General features: G+C 55.8%; 1 protein-coding gene across 7 annotated transcripts in view; it reads right to left on the bottom strand.

Annotated features, from left to right (window-relative positions):
* The window catches only part of NSD2 (nuclear receptor binding SET domain protein 2), a 77,190-nt gene extending 74,071 nt beyond the window's left edge, over positions 1 to 3,119 (bottom strand). For 2 of the 7 annotated variants that reach the window (XM_025290526.2, XR_003110734.2), the window contains exon 1: positions 1,808 to 1,847. The gene's annotated coding sequence lies outside the window, so the exon portion shown is untranslated. Of the gene's footprint in view, positions 1 to 1,807; positions 1,848 to 3,044 lie in introns of those variants that run through there. The other 5 variants (XM_025290521.2, XM_044946297.1, XM_044946296.1 and 2 more) reach the window with 5 other exon arrangements.
* Between the last annotated feature and the right edge of the window lie 15,365 nt (positions 3,120 to 18,484).

The following is an 18,484-nucleotide window of genomic DNA, read 5'->3' as shown; positions in this document are numbered from 1 at the left end:
CCTCCAAGAGCTCATCCAACAGGGAAAAAGGTAACATAAGGCCACTGAAGGGCTGAGTCCTCTGTGTTCAAAATGGGAGGACAGGGCTCCCCAGTGGTTAGGAACCTACCTGCCAGTGCAGGAGATACAGGTCTGATCCCTGGTCCGGGAAGACTCCACATGCCTCGGAGAAATTACGTGACAAACTACGAAAGCCTGAGCACGCACAGCCCGTACTCTGCAAAGAGAGTAGCCCCTGCAAGCCACAACTAGAGACAGCCTGTGCAAGTGCAAGGAGGACTCAGCACAGCCAAAAATAAAAATAAAATTCAAATAATAAAAAAAACTTTAAGGAAAAGACAAGCAGTGGTCCACACACAACACCAGTCCATGCAGAGGCCTGGATCAAGACAGGGCACCACATATTTGAGGAACAAGGACCCAATTACTGCAGCCGGGCAAGGAGTGAAGCTTAGAAGACTAAGAGGCTTATCCAAAATTGCATACATTCTATAGCCAAGCATTATATCCAAACAAAAAACAAAAATCAACCAACCAAAAACCATATACCAGAATATGTAAGTAAAAAGCTTAATAACTTCAACTCCCACTGATTAAATGTTTACTTAGAATTGTTTACTGAGAAAGGTTGTCTAGATTAAAAATGGCAGGAGAAAATAAATTTGGAACTTTAGCTTCACCTTAGCACATGCTTGTATGTGCTCAAGGACAACCCCAATCTCATACAGCAACATTTTATTAGTGTTTTCTATCCCCTCACCAGCACTTCTTAGTAAATATAACTTCACCTACTTTTACCTGTTTTAAACTGAAGCGTCAAGCCATAAAAAAGGAAGTAACTAGTTAGTTTACATTATGCCATATGAGTAAGCCTTTTAAAACTGGACTACTTGTAGGGGCTTCCCTGGTGGCTCAGTGGTACAGAATTTGCCTGCCAAAGCAGGAGACATGGGTTCCATCCCTGGTCTGGGAAGATCCCACGTGCTGCAGAGCAACTAAGCCCGTGCGCCACGAGTGACCCTCGGACCTGTGCTGCACAAGCGGAGCCACTTCAAGAAGAAGCCCACGAACCACAACTAGAGAGTAGCCCCCACTCTCCACAACCAGAGAAGGGCCTGAGCAGCAACAAGGACCCAGCATGCCCAAAAGTAAATATTTTTTTTTAATTGGACTACTTGCAGGAGGAGAGGTCATTTGAATAGGTGGCAGGCTTGACCCACTCTTCCCTAAGTCACAAGATCTCTAATTCCTAACGTGTAAGTCTAGCAATTCCGACTTATTCCTCATTTGAGTCCTCACATTTAAGCAGGTACTATTTTAACAGCCCTGTTTAAATCGGTGGAATAAAACCCATAAACCTAGTAGTCACATATGGTAACCTGTTTAACTCACTGTTTTGTTCTGTTGTGTCTCCATAAATTTCAAATTATGTTAGTTTAGACATAACATATATCACAAATGTGCACACAGAATAATAAACTGCCCATCATTTTTTTTTTGGTAGTGCCACACAGCATGTGGGATCTTAGTTCCCTGACCAGGGATCAAACCCATGGCCCTGCACTGGAAGCGAAGAGTCTTAACCACTGGACCACCAGGGAATATCAAGCCCATCACTTTTTGAAATTCAGAAAGTTATTTTTCTGATACTTTTAAATTGGAATGTTCACCACTGGAATCCCAGCCCAGCCTGATCTGCAGTAATGCAGTTAGGAGGCGAGGATTTTTGTATTATATAGATCAGAGTTCTTAAAAAAAAAAAAAAAAAAAGCTTACAGAAACTCATAAACGTGCAGAAAGTACTCACTTTACCAACCACTGGCCCAAAACTGAAGGCTGCGGAGCGTCTGAGAAAATGGAAGAAAAGAAAAGGAAATGACTCAAAGTAATCGTGCTTAAGGCCTGAGTCCTCTTCACTTCCAGGCGGCAGTTTAGATTTGAACTCCGGTCGGTGGTGGGGCGCCGGAGCACGCACGGAGCACACCAGGAAAGGGCTGCGCTCCCACGACTGGTTTCCTCCGAGCTACTGGTTGGAGTGGTGCTTTTTCATGTTGCTCTGGTCACACTTACACATGTAACGAGGACATGGGAAACATTTGGGAAAATGAAAGCGCTGCATAAATGAGATGGCTCCTAACTATCTTCCATCTCGACCATCTCATTTTAAAATACATAAATATGACGGTCCGTGTTATCAACGCGCAGTGGCAACGTTAACTTTTTAAGTCGTTGGGCGATTAGGGAACACGTATCTCGGCGTTTAAGTCATTTAAAAGTCAAGGCCTTAGAGCGCGGGGTTGTCAGTCCTCAAGAACTTCCCTAACCTCGCTCTGAAGTCCCCCGAACCGAGGGGGTCCCCGGTTCTGGGACGCGCGCACACGCGCCCCGAGCCCTCATCACCTGCCTAAGCAGCACTAACTTGTCAAGCCTGTGGCCGCTCACGTCCCGGCACCGGCGCGGACACCGGGGGAGCAGACGCCGGCGGCACCGGCTCCTGTGCCCTCTGCCCGGGCTCGAGACCCGCGTGTCTTCAACGCCGAGATTTTTTTTAACTGCCCTCTGGCGAGCGGGGCAGAGCCTGCCGGGCGGCCCCGGCCGCTCCATCGCGCGCGCCCCCGGGGCCCCGTGAGGGAACCACCGTCCGGCCGAGCGCGGGCGGCCGAAGGCCGGCAGCCCCCGGGCGGGGTCCCCGCGCCGCCACCTGCCAGGCCTGGGGCTCCCGGCGCCCGCGCTGACCAACGGCCGGCAGCCCGAGTGTCAACCGGGGCCTTGGCGGACAAAAAAGCGCCTCCCCGCGGCCCCGGCCGCCCCTCCCGCCGCCGCCCGGCCCCGGCCCCGACCCGCGCCTCACAAAGGCCGGCCCGGCCCGCTCGGCGCCGCAGCGAACAAAGGCCGCCGGCCCGCGTCGGGCCGGCACAGGTGCAGCCGCCGGCCGCCGGGCCCAACATGGCCGCGCCCGCCCGGCCCCTCAGCCCCTCAGCCCCTCAGCCCCTCAGCCCTCCGCCCCTCAGGCCCGCGGCGGTTGGGCCAGCGGCGCCAGTGACCTGTTGTGCGGCGCATCCTCAGGCGGCGGCGGCTCTCCGGCGCGGCGGCTCCGGCGGCGGCGGCGGCCGGGAAGGGGGCCGGGGCCGGGACCGCGCGGGGGAGGGAGGCAGGGCCGAGGGAGGGGAGGGGAGGGGGCGGCGGCGGCGGCGGCGGCGGCGGGCGCAGCGCGGCCAGGCCGAGGCTCTCCGCGCGCGGCGCCGACCCCGCCCCCGCGCCTCCCGCCCGCCGCCGCCGCCGCCGGGCCGCCGCCGCCTCGCAGAAGCCGCGGGAAAGTGCGCGCCGCTGATTGGCTGCGGCGCCCGCGGGGCTGCGGCCGGGCTTTTCAAATCCGCGCGGGGCGGGGCGGCGGCGGCGGCCCGGCGGGCGGGCGGGGGCCCCGGGGCCGGGGGTCTGGGACAACGGCCGGCCGCTGGGGTGCCGAGGGCGCGGGCCGCGGAAGGGGGCGCGGGAACCCCGCGAGCCGCCTCAGCCTGGCGCCGGGCGCGCGCCCCGCTCCCGCTACTCGGCACGGGCGCGCGCCAGGCGGCGGCTCAACCGAAAGCCCGGAGCCCGGAGCCAGACCCCTGAGCGCGCGCGCGCGCGGTGACGTCACGGCCGCGCGCCCAATCGCCGCTGGCGAGGTCGCCCCGCGCGAGCGCGGCCCCGGCGGCCCTCCAGCCGGGACATGGGAGGTGGCGCCCTCCCAGCCGCCCCGCGCGCCGTGCGCAGGGGGTCCGCCCGTGCTGGCCGCGGGGCTCGCGCCCCAACAGTCATTCGCGCCAGTGGCTCGGGGTCCCAGGCCAGCAGGAGCCCTGGCGGGGGTGGGTACCTGGTCTGGTCGTGCCGCCGCGATCCGGGAGGGCGGAGGTCAGGCTCCAGCCGGCCCCGCCGGCGAATCCCAGCCGGAACTCGCAGGGGAGCTTTGTGGAGGGGGCTCCCAGTGCAGAGGTCCTCGCCGTGCCTGCGCTCCTGGATCCCACATTACAAACTGGGCATAGATGGTCACAAACGACAGGGCGGCTGGCGCGGTGGAGAGGAGGCGGGTGGCTCCTTCTGCAGAATATCTGCAGGGCGAGGATTCAGCCCGTTTCCCCCACCGCCCAGGCTCCTGTCTGGCTGGTCTGGATCTGGGGGTGGTGGGGAAATCCGTGGTCAGAAACAGGTCTCGTCTCAGGCCCCCAAACTGCTGGGGGCTTGTGCCATTCTAGTGAGGCTGGGGCGGGGAAGAACGGCAGGGCAGGCCCAGGAGTGCCAGCCCATGGTCAGGGGCCAGCTTTGGGAAGATCACTGTAGCATGCCGTGAGGACAGTGGGCTGGTGCATAGGGTGGACAGAGTGTGCCAATCGGGGCCCTGTTCAAGGACGGTCTTCCTATCCAGCCTCAGCTCCAGAGAGCCACCTCATCGCTGGTCTCCCCCGTCCCAGGGGCAGCCACTCGCGGTGTCCAGCTGAAAGGGATTACAGGGATTACAGGATTGTTCATCCTTCCGTCCAAGAGCCATATGGTGAGGTCCTACTGTGTGCTGCCCCCTTGCAGCGTGCTGGGGAGCCTCAGCTGCCAGAAAAGACACCCCTCCCCCATCTGGCACTGCCAGGACTCACCTCTGGCCTCCAGGAGCCCCTGGAAGGTGTTTGCTAGGCGCTGGCCCGTTCACATTTGCACTTTGCCGTATCTCTAGGCTGTAGGGAGAAGACTAGTTGCCTCTCTGGCTCTGGAATCCCTATGGGGCACAAGCCTGAAAACTGCTTGCCTCCTCAGTAGCTTTAAATCACGGCAGTACAAGACAGATACCACCACATCTCTTTTGATTTCACAGATTTGGAATTAGGGCTCCTCTTAAAAAAAAAAAAAATTGCATTTAGAATAGTGCGATCAACATGTAAATTTATTCAAAACATGAAAGCGTGTGTTTGGATTTTCTTGAAAGTTATTTGGGGCTGGCTGATCTTTTCCCGCCCAGCGCAGGCCTCCCTGGGCCAGCCCTGCTGTCTTGTGGGGGTCCCGAGCCCTTTTCATCGAATCTGGCCAGCTGGACAGCCCCAGCCCTGCACACTCTGGGGCCTCTGCCGTGGAGAGTGTATTTCCCACAATTGGGTCTCCATCCGTGCAGAGGAGAAAGAGGCCCTCACAGGACTGACAGGTAGGCTTCTGGTTGGGGAGGCCCAGGGCAGTGGGAGCCCCAAGGCCAGTGGGCCCAGAGGGCTGCGGGGCACTCAAGGACGTCAGCAGCTGGGGCTGAAGCTTGTTTTCGGCCTCTTGGAGACTCAGTCACTTCTCCAAATGAAAGCGCCACACTCGGAGAGGAGAGATTACAGAAGACCAAGGGACTGCGAGTCTGCTCCCGATGTGAAGTAGTGACCACACAGGAGAGGATTTCAGAGGGCAAATCCAGCCTTGCTCTGACCTTTTGGGGTTCAGCGGTCCTCCATCTCAGCCCCCAGCTGCTGCCCCCCACCCAGCCTCTCCGACCAAGGCCACGCTGGCAAGGCATTTAGGACCAGGGTACCCCACGCCTGGCTGCTAGCTCTGGGACCAGCCCAGCCGACAGAACAAGGGGTCAAACGGAGCTGGGCATTCCCTGGCCACGAGGTCTGCAACCAGGCCACCTCTGGCTGCCTGCTGTCTGTTACCACCCACCAGGGCATACAGCTCTAGGAGGCCCGACCCGCTCCATGATTTTCATGTGACCCGGGCTGGAGCCCACTCTGCCTCCCTGCTCCCCATCGACCCAGGCCCAGGCCTCCCTGTCAGAGCTGCTACCAGAGGCCAAGCCCAGGCCCCTTAGCTAAAGGAGTCCCTGAGCCCCGGTTTGGCCACCCCATCCCCCATCAGAGCCAGGGTCCCCCAGAGGCCAGGCTCATTGCTGTTTCCATGGGGATGTGTGCACTCTGACCCCAGCCTTTCTCCATCCCTGGCCAAAGAAAGAGGGCTTCCAAGTGGAAACCAGTGGTCTCAAGCTGCCCCTCCTCCCGTGCCCCAGGTGGCCCCTGCCTCCAAGGAGGGGAGGGGAGAGACCCTCCTTTCTCAGCCCAGGGCAGACCAGAACCCAGGCCTAACGGGCAGGGGGCCTCACACCCCAGGCCTTCTCTGCGGCCCCTTCCCAGCTCGGACCTGTGTTCCCTAGGCTAACAGCCTGCCCTTCCAAAGGCCCAGCTCGCCTCAGCTCCTGCCAGGCCCAAGCACCACTTCAGCTCCCTGGGCCAGCCCACAGAGCCAGCAGGGCGTAAGGCCCCTGGGTCACGTGGGCCAACCCGCCATTGAGCAGGGCCCCCGGCAGGCCAGGAGATGGACATGGAGACTGAAGCCCTGCTGAAAAGCCCCCCGCCCAAGTCCTGGCTGGGAGGCCTGAGCCAGAGGCCTCCCAGCTTCCCTGCCCACCTCCTCTCCAGCCGCCTCGGGGCTGACTTCTAGGAGCCCTGAGAAGCCTGCAGTGTCTGTCCTAAGCCTCCAGGAGGAAACCGCAGCCCAGGACAGTGGGCCGCTCCTGAGGGCAACCTCAGAACCATCTTCCCCACCCCCACCAAAGTCCCCTTCCGGCCGAGGGCTCACCCCTCCTCCTAAGTCCTCCACTGAGCCGGCCGCTCCTTCCCTGCCACTCTGCCCCTCCCCCACAGGCCCTTAGTTCAGCTTCTTACTAGGAATTAGGAGGCAGCTTTCAACCCACCGATTTCTCTTCCTTTAGTTTATTCTCTGCACCCAGCCAGGGGAACTTTTCTAAACCACAGTATGTCACCCACCTGCGTAAAATCCTGCTATGGCTCCCCAGCGCCCTTAACACAAAGCCCACTCCTCAGTGAGACTTGAATCCTACATTCAGGAATGGGGAAGACGTGGAGCTGTGCCTCTCCAGCCCACCCCTCTCCCCAGAGCTTGTTGTTCAGTTGCTCAGTCGTGTCCAACTCTGCAACCCCATGGACTGTAGCACACCAGGCTTCCCTGTCCTTCACTGTTTCCCAGAGTTTGCACAAACTCATGTCCATTGAGTCAGTGATAAATCCAACCATCTCATTCTCTGTCGTCCCCTTCTGCCTTCAATTTTTCCCAGCATCAGGGTCTTTTCCAATGAGTCAGCTCTTAGCATCAGGTGGCCAAAGTACTGGAGCTTCAGCTTCAGCTTCAGCATTAATCCTTCCAATGAATATTCAGTGTTGATTTTCTTTAGGATGGACTGGTTGGATCTTGCAGTCCAAGGGCAGGGGGCCTCCCACCCCAGGCCTTCTCTGCGGCCCCTTCCCAGCTCGGACCTGTGTTCCCTAGGCTAACAACCTGCCCTTCCAAAGGCCCAGCTTGCCTCAGCTCCTGCCAGGCCCAATCTTCTCCAATACTACAGTTAAAAAGCATCAATTTTTCAACGCTCAGCTTTCTTTATGGTCCAACTCTCATATCCATACAAGACTAATGGAAAAACCATAGCTTTTACTAGATGGACGTTTGTCAGCAAAGTAATGTCGCTGCTTTTTAATATGCTGTCTAGGTTTGTCATAGCTTTTCTTCCAAGGAGCAACTGCTTTTTAATTTCATGGCTGCCGTCACTGTCCACAGTGATTTTGGAGCCCAAGAAAATAAAGTCTGTCACTGTTTCCATAGTTTCCCCAGCTATTTGCCATAAAGTGATGGGACTAGATGCCATGAGCTTAGTTTTTTGGAGAGCTCCTCACCAACAAAGTTGACTCCCCACTGGATATGCCCCTTGGACAGCCACATGGACCCACCCCTGGACATGTACCAAACTGAACTTCTCCCCTTCCCATCCCCATGCCAGCTCTCAGTGGGGACACTACTCTCTCCAGAAGCCTCCCCCATCCCTGCTTCATCTGCTTGAGTCCCCTGGGGTTTATCTCCAGGTGCCAGTGCTGCCTGGGGACAGACTGCTGGGCCTCCAGTCCTGGTTCCCCCTGTGGGGGCACCTGAGGACCGCTGATAAGGTGCCACAGGACAACACAAAGTTGTTCTCTAAGATCTGGAGGCCAGAAGCCTGAAACCAAGGTGCCTGGCCCTAGCTTCTGGTGGGGCCGCAGTCCTTGTGCTCTTTGGTCTGTGTCTGCATCACTCCACTCCCAGGCTCTATCTTCACAGGGCCTCCTCCCTGCATCATCACCTGACTCTGGTTTCTCTTCCTGCAAGGTCACCAGTGATTGGATTAGGGCCACCTAATGACCCCATTTTGACGACATCCACAAAGACCCTGTTTCCAATTCAGGTTGCATTCACAGGGTGGGAGTTTATACTCGCACATGCCTTTTGTGGGGACACAGTTCAAACTACAGCCCCTCTCTAGCTGCATAAACTTGGCAGGTTGTGAGGCGTGTGTGTGTGTGTGTGTGTGTGTGTGTGTGTGTGTGTGTGTCTGTGACAGAGAGAGCGCGAGAGAGAAATGGTAACACCAATAGCGCATTGCCCGCAGCCCGCCTCCCTGGAGGGTGCCAGCTCGCGCGTGCCGGGCTGCCCTTCTCCGCAACCGCTGGGCTGGGGACGGTGGGAGCCGGACGCTGCGGCGGCAGGAACCCAGAGCTTAGAGACCTGTCGGGAGAGTAGGCCGAAACGGTCCTGCCGCCCCGGCCCCGCCCCCCAGTCCCGCTCCCGCATTGGCCACGCGCCTCCAGGCCCCGCCCACCACTCGGGGCCCGCCCACCGCCCCGACCGCCTTCCACCCCGCGGCCCGCAGGGCTGCGTGGTTTTCGCGTCTGTTGAGAGTCTCTGGGAAGGAAGGGAAGGCCGCCAGAGAACCGAAAGCAATGGTGGGAAGACGGGGATCTCCACCTTGCCCTCAGCCCCGCCTGCGAACCCTGCACCCCCAATCTCCACGGGGACTGCCCTGATCCAGGACCAGCCAGGGCAGCGCCTCTTCACTTTCGGCCAGTTAGTTCAGTGGCTCAGTCGTCTCCGACTCTTTGCGACCCCCTGGACTGCAGCACGCCAGGCTTCCCTGTCCATCACAACTCTGGGAGCTTGCTCAAACTCATATCCATCCAGTCGGTGATGCCATCCAACCATCTCATCTTCTGTCGTCCCCTTCTCCCACCATCAATCTTTCCCAGCATCAGGGTCTTTTCTAATGAGTCAGTTCTTCACAACAGGTGGCCAAAGTATTGGAGCTTTAGCTTCAGTATCAGTCCTTCCAATGAATGTTCAGGGTTAATTTCCTCAGGACTGACTGGTTTGATCTCCTTGCAGTCCAAGGGACTCTCAAGAGTCTTCTCCAACACCACAGTCAAAAGCATCAGTTCTTCGATGCTCAGCTTTCTTCATGGTCCAATTCTCACATCCATCCATGACTACTGGAAAAACCATACATAGCTTTGACTAGATGGACCTTTGTTGGCAAAATAATGTCTTTGCGTTTTAACATGCTGTCTAGGTTGGTAATAGCTTTTCTTCCAAGGAGCAGGCGTCTTTTAATTTCATGGCTGCAGTCACCATCTGCAGTGATTTTCGCGCCCCCCAAAATAAAGTCTGTCACTCTTTCCATTGTTTCCCCATCTATTTGCCATGAAGTGATGGGACCGTATGCCATGATCTTTGTTTTTTGAATGTTGAATTTTAAGCGAGCTTTTTCACTCTCCCCTTTCACTTTCATCAAGAAGCTCTTCAGTTCCTCTTCACTTTCAGCCATAAGGGTAGTGTCATATGCATATATGAGGTTATTGATATTTCTCCCGGCAATCCTGATTCCAGCTTGTGCTTCATCCAGCCCTGCGTTTCGCATGATGTACTCTGCACATAAGTTAAATAAGCAGGGTGACAATATACAGCCTTGACGTATTCCTTTCCCAATATGGAACCAGTCTGTTGTTCCATGTCCATTTCTAACTGTTGCTTCCTGACCTACATACAGATTCCTCAGGAGGCATTAAGGTGGTCTGGTATTCCCATCTCTTAAAGAATTTTCCACAGTTTGTTGTGATCTACACAGTCAAAAGCTTTGGCGTAGTCAATAAAGCAATAAAGAGGTAGACGTTTTTCTGGAATTCTCTTGCTTTTTCAATGATCCAGCAGATGTTGGCAATGTGATCTCTGGTTCCTCTGCCTTTTCTAAATCCAGCTTGAACATCTGGAAGTTCTCGGTTCACGGACTGTGGCCAGCACTCACCCGTGTCCCCTAGTGTGGACGCCTTACATTTCCCCAGTAGCTGTGTCAAAACTAGGAAACCGGGGCTTCACTGGTGGCTTTGTGGTAAAGAATCCACCTGCCAGTGCAGAGACACGGGGTGGATCCATGGTCTGGGAGGACATTGCGTGATACGAGCAACTGAGCCTGTGCTCCAGAGCCCAGGAACTGCAACTACTGAGAACTGAGTGCCCTAGAACCCATGCTCTGCAACAAGAGACGCCACTGCAATGTTCTAGAAGCCCACACACCACAACTAGAGAAAAGCTTGCATAGCAACACAAACTCAGCGCAGCCAAAATTAAATAACAACAACAACAAACTAGGAAACCAACATTGATCTGTTACCATTAACTAATTCCCAGACTTGATTCAGAGCTCACCGGTTTTCCCACAAATGTAGACTCTCAGGCAAATCTGACAGAGACTTCTGCTGTAAGAGAGACGATGGGACCAGACTGCCCCTCCCACTGTAAACAACTTGGAGGAAACAGATGAGGCACCCATTTTCAGGTGGTGGGGAAAGGGACGAGCAGGACTCAGCTCCCTGGACAAGGGAAGTTTATGAGGTATACCTTGAGCCCCGCCCCCTGCCCGCCCAGCTTTCTATCTCCCATGGCACAGAGGAACAGAATCCACGCAGGACAGCCTGTACCGCTGAGTGGAGAGACAGAGATGTGGCTGGAGTCTATGGGGAAGACACTGGAGGAGAGGCCGGTGTGCAGAGGGGAGTCCAAGATGTCCCACTGTCCTTGGCTGGGGTAAGGGCCCCAGATTGACCAAAAAACTGCTATGGGAGCTGGGGCCTGGCCCAGTAGGGGCCCTGTCATGAACGTGCCCGGCTGAACAGCCGAGACACCGGGATCCTGCCCTGGGAACTGGGGCTGCACCTTTAGTAAGACATTCCCAGTCCTACCCTGTCCTGCTACCTACTACTGCGTGACCTTAGACCCGGTGGTTCAAAACCACAGTGCACATCGCCTGCTGCTTGCCATTGTGCTGTCAGGAACTCGGGAGTGGGGAGCTGGATAACTAAGGCTCAAGGTCTCTCGTGAGGCCACAAACTGTCACCCAGGGCTGCCGTCATCCAAAGGCTTGAACGGGGGTGTTCCCTGCTGGTCCAGTGGTTAAGGCTCTGCGCCATCACTGCAGGAAGCAGATTCCATCCCTGGTCGGGGAACCAGGATCCTGCATGACTTGCAGTGCAGCCAAAAAAAAATTAATTTGATTTTTAAAAGCAAAAAAATAAAGGCTTCACTGGATGGACTGCTTTAGTCATATGTGTTGGAACCTGATAAGGAGAAAAAGAGAAATGGGACAGAAAAAAAACATTGACAAGATAATGCCAAGTTTTTCCCAAAGTTGACAAAAACACTGACTTACATATCCAAGAAGCTCAGCTAACCCCAAGCAGGAGTCAGTCTGTCGGGATGTGAACCACAGGCAAACCCTTCACAGTCAAACCAGAGGGGCCGGCAGGGAGGAGAGAGACAGCAGTCTCAGGACCTCCCTGTGGCCCAGTGGCTGAGAGTCAGTTCTCCCAATGCAGGGGGCCGGGGTTCGACCCCTGGTCAGGGCACTAGATCCCACAGCTAACAAATATCCCTCATGCTGCAACTAAAGGCCCAGCACAACCAGATAAATACTTTGGAAAGAGAGACACTGGTCTTGAACAACGGCAGTCCAAATGTCACTCTTTTACCAAGTCTGTCCAAAAAAGAAAAGAGCACTGTGAAAACAATGACTTGTCCGAGTCTCATATAGGGAACTCCTTAGCCTCTGGGTGGCTGTGCCTCTGAGGGGGACCCACCAGGAGTGAGGTGGCAGTACAGGGAACAGCTGACCGAGGAATGACAAGGACAGATGGAACTTGGACACGTGGCAGAGGGCCGTGGCAGACTTGGGGAAAAGAGACCATTCAGTAAGGAGGCCTGGGGCCTTCCTTGGCAGCTCCGTGGTAAGGAACCCGCCTGCCAGCGCAGGAGATGCGGGTTCAATTCCTGATCTGGGAGGATACCACACGCCACAGAGCAACTCCCGAAGCCAGTGTGCCCTAGAGCCCTTGCTCCCCAACAAGAAAAGCCACCACGAGAAGTCCGTGAATCGCAACTGGAGAGTTGCCCCGCTCCCTGAAACTAGAGAAAAAGCCCAGCAGAGCCAAAATAAATAAATAAATACAATTTTAAAAAAATAAGGAAGCCTGGGAAAATAAATTATCCATAAGGCGAAAAAATGAAGCTGGGCTTGTACCTCACACTACATGCAAGAAGGCCTGGAAACTCTAAATGGATCAAGATCTTAAACAGGAAAAGGAAATGTTCAAATCTTTTGGTAGGGGATATAAGTGAATACACTTTCGACCTTCAGTCAGGAAAAGATTTTGCCCTAAGCGCAGGGGAGAATCTGTTAGTTGTCAAAGGGACCACGTTACTGTACTACAGCGAGGGACTTCTGCTGCATCAGGAACATCCAGAGTAAGCTTGAAGAGCAAGCCAGTGGCCACCTAATTTATGACAAAATCACCCCTGCAATTCAGTGGGATAGGTTAGTTATCTGCTTCTGTAACGAATTCTTTAAAACTCAGTGGCTTAAAACCACCCAAATTTATCATCGTAAAGTTCTGTAGGTCAGAAGTCTGACACAAGTCTCACTGTGGTAAAATCAAGTGTCGTCATTCCTTTGGGGTGGGGGTGGCTAGGAAAGGATTCATTTCCTTGTCTTTCCAGCTTCGAGAGGCTGCTCGCTTCCCTGGCTCAAGGCCCCTTCTTTCTCCACTGAAGCAGGCACTGCTGCCTGAAAGCCCTCACACCCATCACCCCGGTCCTCTCCTTTGTGGTCAGGCCGCCCTGCCCCCTCACTTCTGTCTCTCTCTTGCATTTCTAAGAAAGCTGATGGTTACACTGGGCCCAGTGGAATAATCCAGAGGAAACTCGCATCTGAAGATCCTTCACATAATCCCCTTTTCTGCAAAATCCCTTTTTCTGTACAAAGTAGCATAATTGCAAGTCCCAGAATTAGGATGGAATGCAGACGTCTTCGGGGACCGCTACTCTGCCTACGGAAGGTGAAGGGAGAAGGTCTTTTCCATAAGCGGTGCTGGATCCATTCTGTACCCACAGGGGAAAAATCATCCTTGATCCCTGCCTCGCAACACACAAAACAAAGAAACACCATTCAAATGATCACAAGCCTAAATGTGAAAGAGAACAATTGGGGCTTCACCCAGTGGTCTAGGGGTTAAGGATTCCCCTGGCAATGCAGGAAACACTGGTTTGATCCCTGGTCCAGGAAGATCCCACATGCCTCAGGGCAACTAATCCCGTGGCCACAACTGCTGAGCCAAGAGCAGCAACTCGTGACGCCCGAGAGCCTGCGCTCTTCACCCAGAAGCCACTGCAAGCAGAAGCCTATACGCCGCAACTCGAGAGCAAGCCCCATTCTCTACAACTAGAGAAAGCCCGAACACCATGAAGATCCAGCACAGCCAAAAATAAACACTTTGCTTAAAAAAAAAAAAAGAACAATTAGGTTTCTAGAATAAAACATGAGAATATCTTCAGGACCTTCGGGTAGCAAAGATTTCTTCAATCACAAAAAGCAGTCACCAAAAAAGAAAAAAATTAAAGCATTAAAATCAAGAAATTTTCTTCATCAAAAGACACCATTAGGAGCTGAAAAGGTAATCCTGAGTAAGAAAATGCTTGAAATACATATAACCTAAGGGCCCATATCTAGAATATACAAAGAACTCTCACAAGCCAGAATGAAAAAGGCAGATGACCAATGGGGAAATGGACAAGAAAGCAGCCTTACACAGGCACTCCATCAAAGAAGAGGGCCAAATGCTCAGATGTATACGAAAAAGTGCCTAAAGATCCTTACTCATGAGAGGAATCCAAGACGGAGCCACGCTGTGCCCCCACCTTCGAGAGTGACTGGAACTCTGGGGACCTGGGCTCCTGCTCCGCTGGTGGCCAGGTAAGCTGGTAGGAACATTCTGGAAACCAGCTGTCAGTACTTAGTAATGCTGAGCTTAAGCACAGCCTCCGACCAGCAGTTCTTCTATCAGAGGCATTAACTGCATGCAGCAAAGCCACACGCGAGAATATTAACGGTGTCATTCGTTAGAACGGCTGAATATGGAGAATCCATCAACCACAGCGCTGATAAATCAACTGTATGTTCATATAAGCGGGCTTCCCTGGTGGCTCAGACAGTAAAGAATCCACCTGAAATGCAGGAGCCCCAGGTTGAATCCCTGGGTCAGGAAGATCCCCAGAGAAGTCAATGGCAACCCACCCCAGTATTCTTGCCTGGAGAATCCCATGGACAGAGGAGCCTGGAGGGCTGCAGTCCATGGGTTGCAAAGAGTCAGACACGACTGAGCGACTAAGCAGGCATATTCATATGATGGGACACTGCCTAACAATGAAAAACAGCAAACTAACGTTACCATTGGTTTGTTATGCTGACGACAAAACACTACGTGCGAGCAGCTGGGTTTCCTTTAAGTACTAACAGGCACACTAGTTGGTTCCATTTATGTAAAGTAAAAGAACAGGCAAAAGTTCCTTTCTTATAACGTTGGGCTTTTTTTGTTCTTGTTGTTGGTTTTGGCTGGGTCTTCACTGCCGCACGAGGGCTTTCTCTGGTTGCGGTGCGCGGGGGCTTCTCACTGGGGTGGCTTCTTGCTGCAGAGCACAGGCTCCGGGGTGCCTGGTTCAGCAGCTGCAGCACTGGGGCTGCAGCTGGCAGGCTCCAGGGCGCAGGCTCCGTAGGTGTGGTGCAAGGGCTAAGCTTCCCCGTGGCGCGTGGAATCTTCCCCCACCAGGGACTGGACCTGTGTCCTCTGGATTGGCAGGCCAGTCCTTAACCACTGGACCACCAGGGCAGTTTGCTGAAGTGATTTTTGAGGTTGAAGTTATAACAGAGGTTATTTCTGAGAAGGGGTGACGTTGGAGCAGGCATGGAGAGGTGTCTGCAGGGCTGGTGCCCTTCTGCCTTGATTAGCGTAGGGGCCGAACGGGTGTGTGCATGATGGAAGATGCTTCAGACTGCACACTTGGGACTTGGACACTGCACTACACGCACGCTGAGGTAAAATTAAATTTTAAAATTAAGGCATTTGAAGATTTGTAGAAAGGTTTTCCAGTAAACCCAGGGCTTTGCTATGAAGAGGTGGGGACAGGGTGGGTGTCGCTGTCGGGAACCAGCAGGTGCGACTGCGGCCCCACACTTTCTACCCTTGGGTCTCGGGACTCAAACACACGTCCCTCCCATATCCAGCCCACAGCCACCATCCCGCCTGAGCAGAGGGTGCCCTGCTTGCGCGTGGCAGCCTGCTGCAGGAAGGCACACCTGGGCCCTCTCCCCAAAGGCCGTGCCCTCCAGCCTCGCCTCAGGCCCTTCTCCGGGGCTCACCGGTGCAGGCCACGCCCACCACCACCGTCTGCTGTATTCATAAGCAGGCCTCTTGCCAGCTCATCTGCCCTGGCACCCGACTCAAATTCCCTTCAGGTTCAAAAGGCCCCACAAGGCGGTGACCCTGCAACCTTCCGCTGTCCCAAGCCACCCCCACCTCCTCCAGCCTTCCCCTCCTCCCCAGTTTCGAGCTCCCTCAGGTCTTACATAAAGCCCCTGACTTGCACACACCGTGACTCCGCCCTCTCCCTTCATCACACCTCTGGGCAAAACCGCAACCTGGTTCAATCCAGTTCTGCCCGCCTTCACCTGGGGCGTGGCCGAACAGCACACGGTCCTGACAGTCCTCTTCCGGTATCCTGACCCCTAACCTGATTCCCTAAGCGGATCTCTATTCTGAACCTCTGATCCGATCCCTATTTTGATCCCTAACCTCCCGTGATCTCTAACCTGACTCCTTAACCCGATTCCTAACCTGATCCTCTACCTCCCCGAGTGGAGCAGGTGCGCTTCCCGGACGTCCCTCCTTGTTTTCTCTCCACTGTCACTTGAGTAAAAAGGTGCTGCTGCTGCTAAGGCGCTTCAGTCGTGTCCGACTCGGTGCGACCCCATAGACGGCAGCCCACCAGGCTCCCCCGTCCCTGGGATTCTCCAGGCAAGAACACTGGAGTGGGTTGCCATTCCCTTCTCCAATGCATGCAAGTGAAAAGTGAAAGTGAAGTCGCTCAGTCGTGTCCGATTCTTAGCGACCTCATGGACCGCAGCCCACCAGGCTCCTCCGTCCATGGGATTTTCCAGGCAAGAGCACTGGAGTGGGGTGCCATTGCCTTCTCCGTAAAAAGGTGTAAATTTACACAAATGACACTTGTGTAAATGTGCAGCGACTATGAAAGTTTATGTACAGTGTGTGGGGCGGAAAAGGGAGCCTCCCAAAGAGAAAAAAGCAAAAGGCAGAAAGAGCTCATTTTAAACTCACTGCACCAGCTTCTGCATTCTCGGACTGTAGCCTGAAGAGAGGCGGGGCAGGAAGGCAAACTTCATCTGGCATTAAGGGTGTTCCCAGCCGCCACCAGGACGCCAGATTTCTGTTCGTTTGTACTTGTTTTTATAGACTTGAAATGGCTACAGGGAGCATACATTCTTTCTATAGTAATCAGGAAACCCAGTAAAGCTATTGATGGTTGAAAAACGAGTTTCTCTAACACTGTACCCTGCCCAGTTTGCAGACAGCATCAGAGATGGTGCCCAGAGGCCCCAGACACGGCGCCCCCACCCCTCTATGACGACCCTCGTTTTGGTTTTCTCCTTTCCACTCCACCCGGCTGGGCCAAGGGTGCCATCCCAAGTGCAGGGGAGCAGCATTGCTGTTTGAAGTCCTGCAGACTGACTCTTGTGCCCATTGGCTGGCCACTGCCTCCTGCTCTGCCCGGTCTCAGGCCAGGTGGAACCCTGAAGCATTACCAAGAAGCAGCTTTGACTCTCACCCCCTCTGCCTCTCAACAGCTGGGGGACAGCTTTGGGGCAGAGCCCTCGGAAGCTCAGGGCCAATGTCAGTTCCTAGTACTAAGACACGCCATACTCCTACCCTTTGGGCGTTAAAAGCCCAGTCCTGTCCAACTCTGAGGGCCTGCTGGCCCTGGCTTGGGCCTAGCCCTCGGTTGGCAGGGAAGGGGTAGGACTATCCTTCCTTGTGACCCCCTTCTCCCCTCCCCATCCTGAGGCACGGATAGGAACCCGGCTTTATGGATTGTTGGCAAGGGGGTGAAGGGTCGGGGTGGGGCCTGGATTTCAAGCATCTGTGAGCTTAGATTAACCCTGAATTTAAGGCCACAGCACTCACCGCCCAGGGCCAATACAGGCACGTCTGACATCTTCAAGGTGCCCTGCACTGACAAGCATCACCCTCTCCCGCCTGAGGTGGGGACTGCGGCCAACCTGGCCCAGCACCTGGCAGCTCTGGAAAGCTATTTCCTCTTGACAGGAAGGGCTGAGTGTTGGGGGAGCCTCCTGGGGAGACTGCCATTCCAGCAGCTGCTGAAGACTGGGGCGCCGGCTTTGATGGGGAGCTCCCCACTCCTGCACTGCGGAGCACAGGCGCACACTGTTGCAAAGTGCAGGACCTCGCCAAGTGGCGCCCTCTGCGAACAGGATAGGCAGACAGAGGAGCGAGGACTGAAAAGATCTTCCAGGCGGAGGAGGGCCTGAGAGGGGCAAAGGCTGGAGGTGGGGTGCGGAGCAGGGTGGGGCCTCCCCGGGAAGGGCTGACGTGCAGGCCGGTGGGGCTGACCTGCTGGGGAGGCCACCCCTGGGCCCCGGGAGCCGCCGACCCCCACGGCCCCCAGCCTGCTTTTCTTGCATCACCTCATCGACCCCCCGACGACCAGCTGTGGGGAGGGGGAGGCGGGGCACAAAGATCGGGGGTGCGCAGTCTCTGCCGCCCGGGAGCAAGCGCGTGAGCGGCCAGCGGGGAGGACCCGCGTACCAGGGACGCCGCCCTGAAGCCGGGGTTCTTGGTGTGGCGTGCGACAGCCCGGACTGGGCCGAGCCCGAGCAGGGGGCTCAGCCGGACAGGCCCGGCCGCCGACGCCCCTCGTTCCCCGGCGGGGCCCGACCCCAGAGGCCCGGGAGGGAGGTGCCAGGCGACCCTGCGGAGTCCTCTCCAGCCGCACGGCCACCTCACGCCCGCGCTACCGCCGCGGGGGCGCAGACGCGGAACGACGCAGCGCGCGTGCGCCACGGTCAACCAGCCGGCGAGGCCGAGCGGCCAGCCCAGAATGCAGCGCGGCGCAGGGGCAGCCGGCCGCGGGGCACGCCGGGACGGGCAGGCGGCGGCCGGCCGCGGGGCACGCCGGGACCAGCAGTCCGCGGCAGCGTGGGCCCGCCCCTCAGCTGGCCGGCGCCGAGCGCCCGAGGGGCCCAATGGGAGCGACG

The sequence above is a fragment of the Bubalus bubalis genome, chromosome 7, assembly GCF_019923935.1.
Source record: "Bubalus bubalis isolate 160015118507 breed Murrah chromosome 7, NDDB_SH_1, whole genome shotgun sequence".
In the NCBI taxonomy this organism is placed as follows: domain Eukaryota; kingdom Metazoa; phylum Chordata; class Mammalia; order Artiodactyla; family Bovidae; genus Bubalus; species Bubalus bubalis.
Note: the sequence above shows the minus strand (reverse complement) of the source record. Positions and strands in the feature narration are given on the sequence as shown.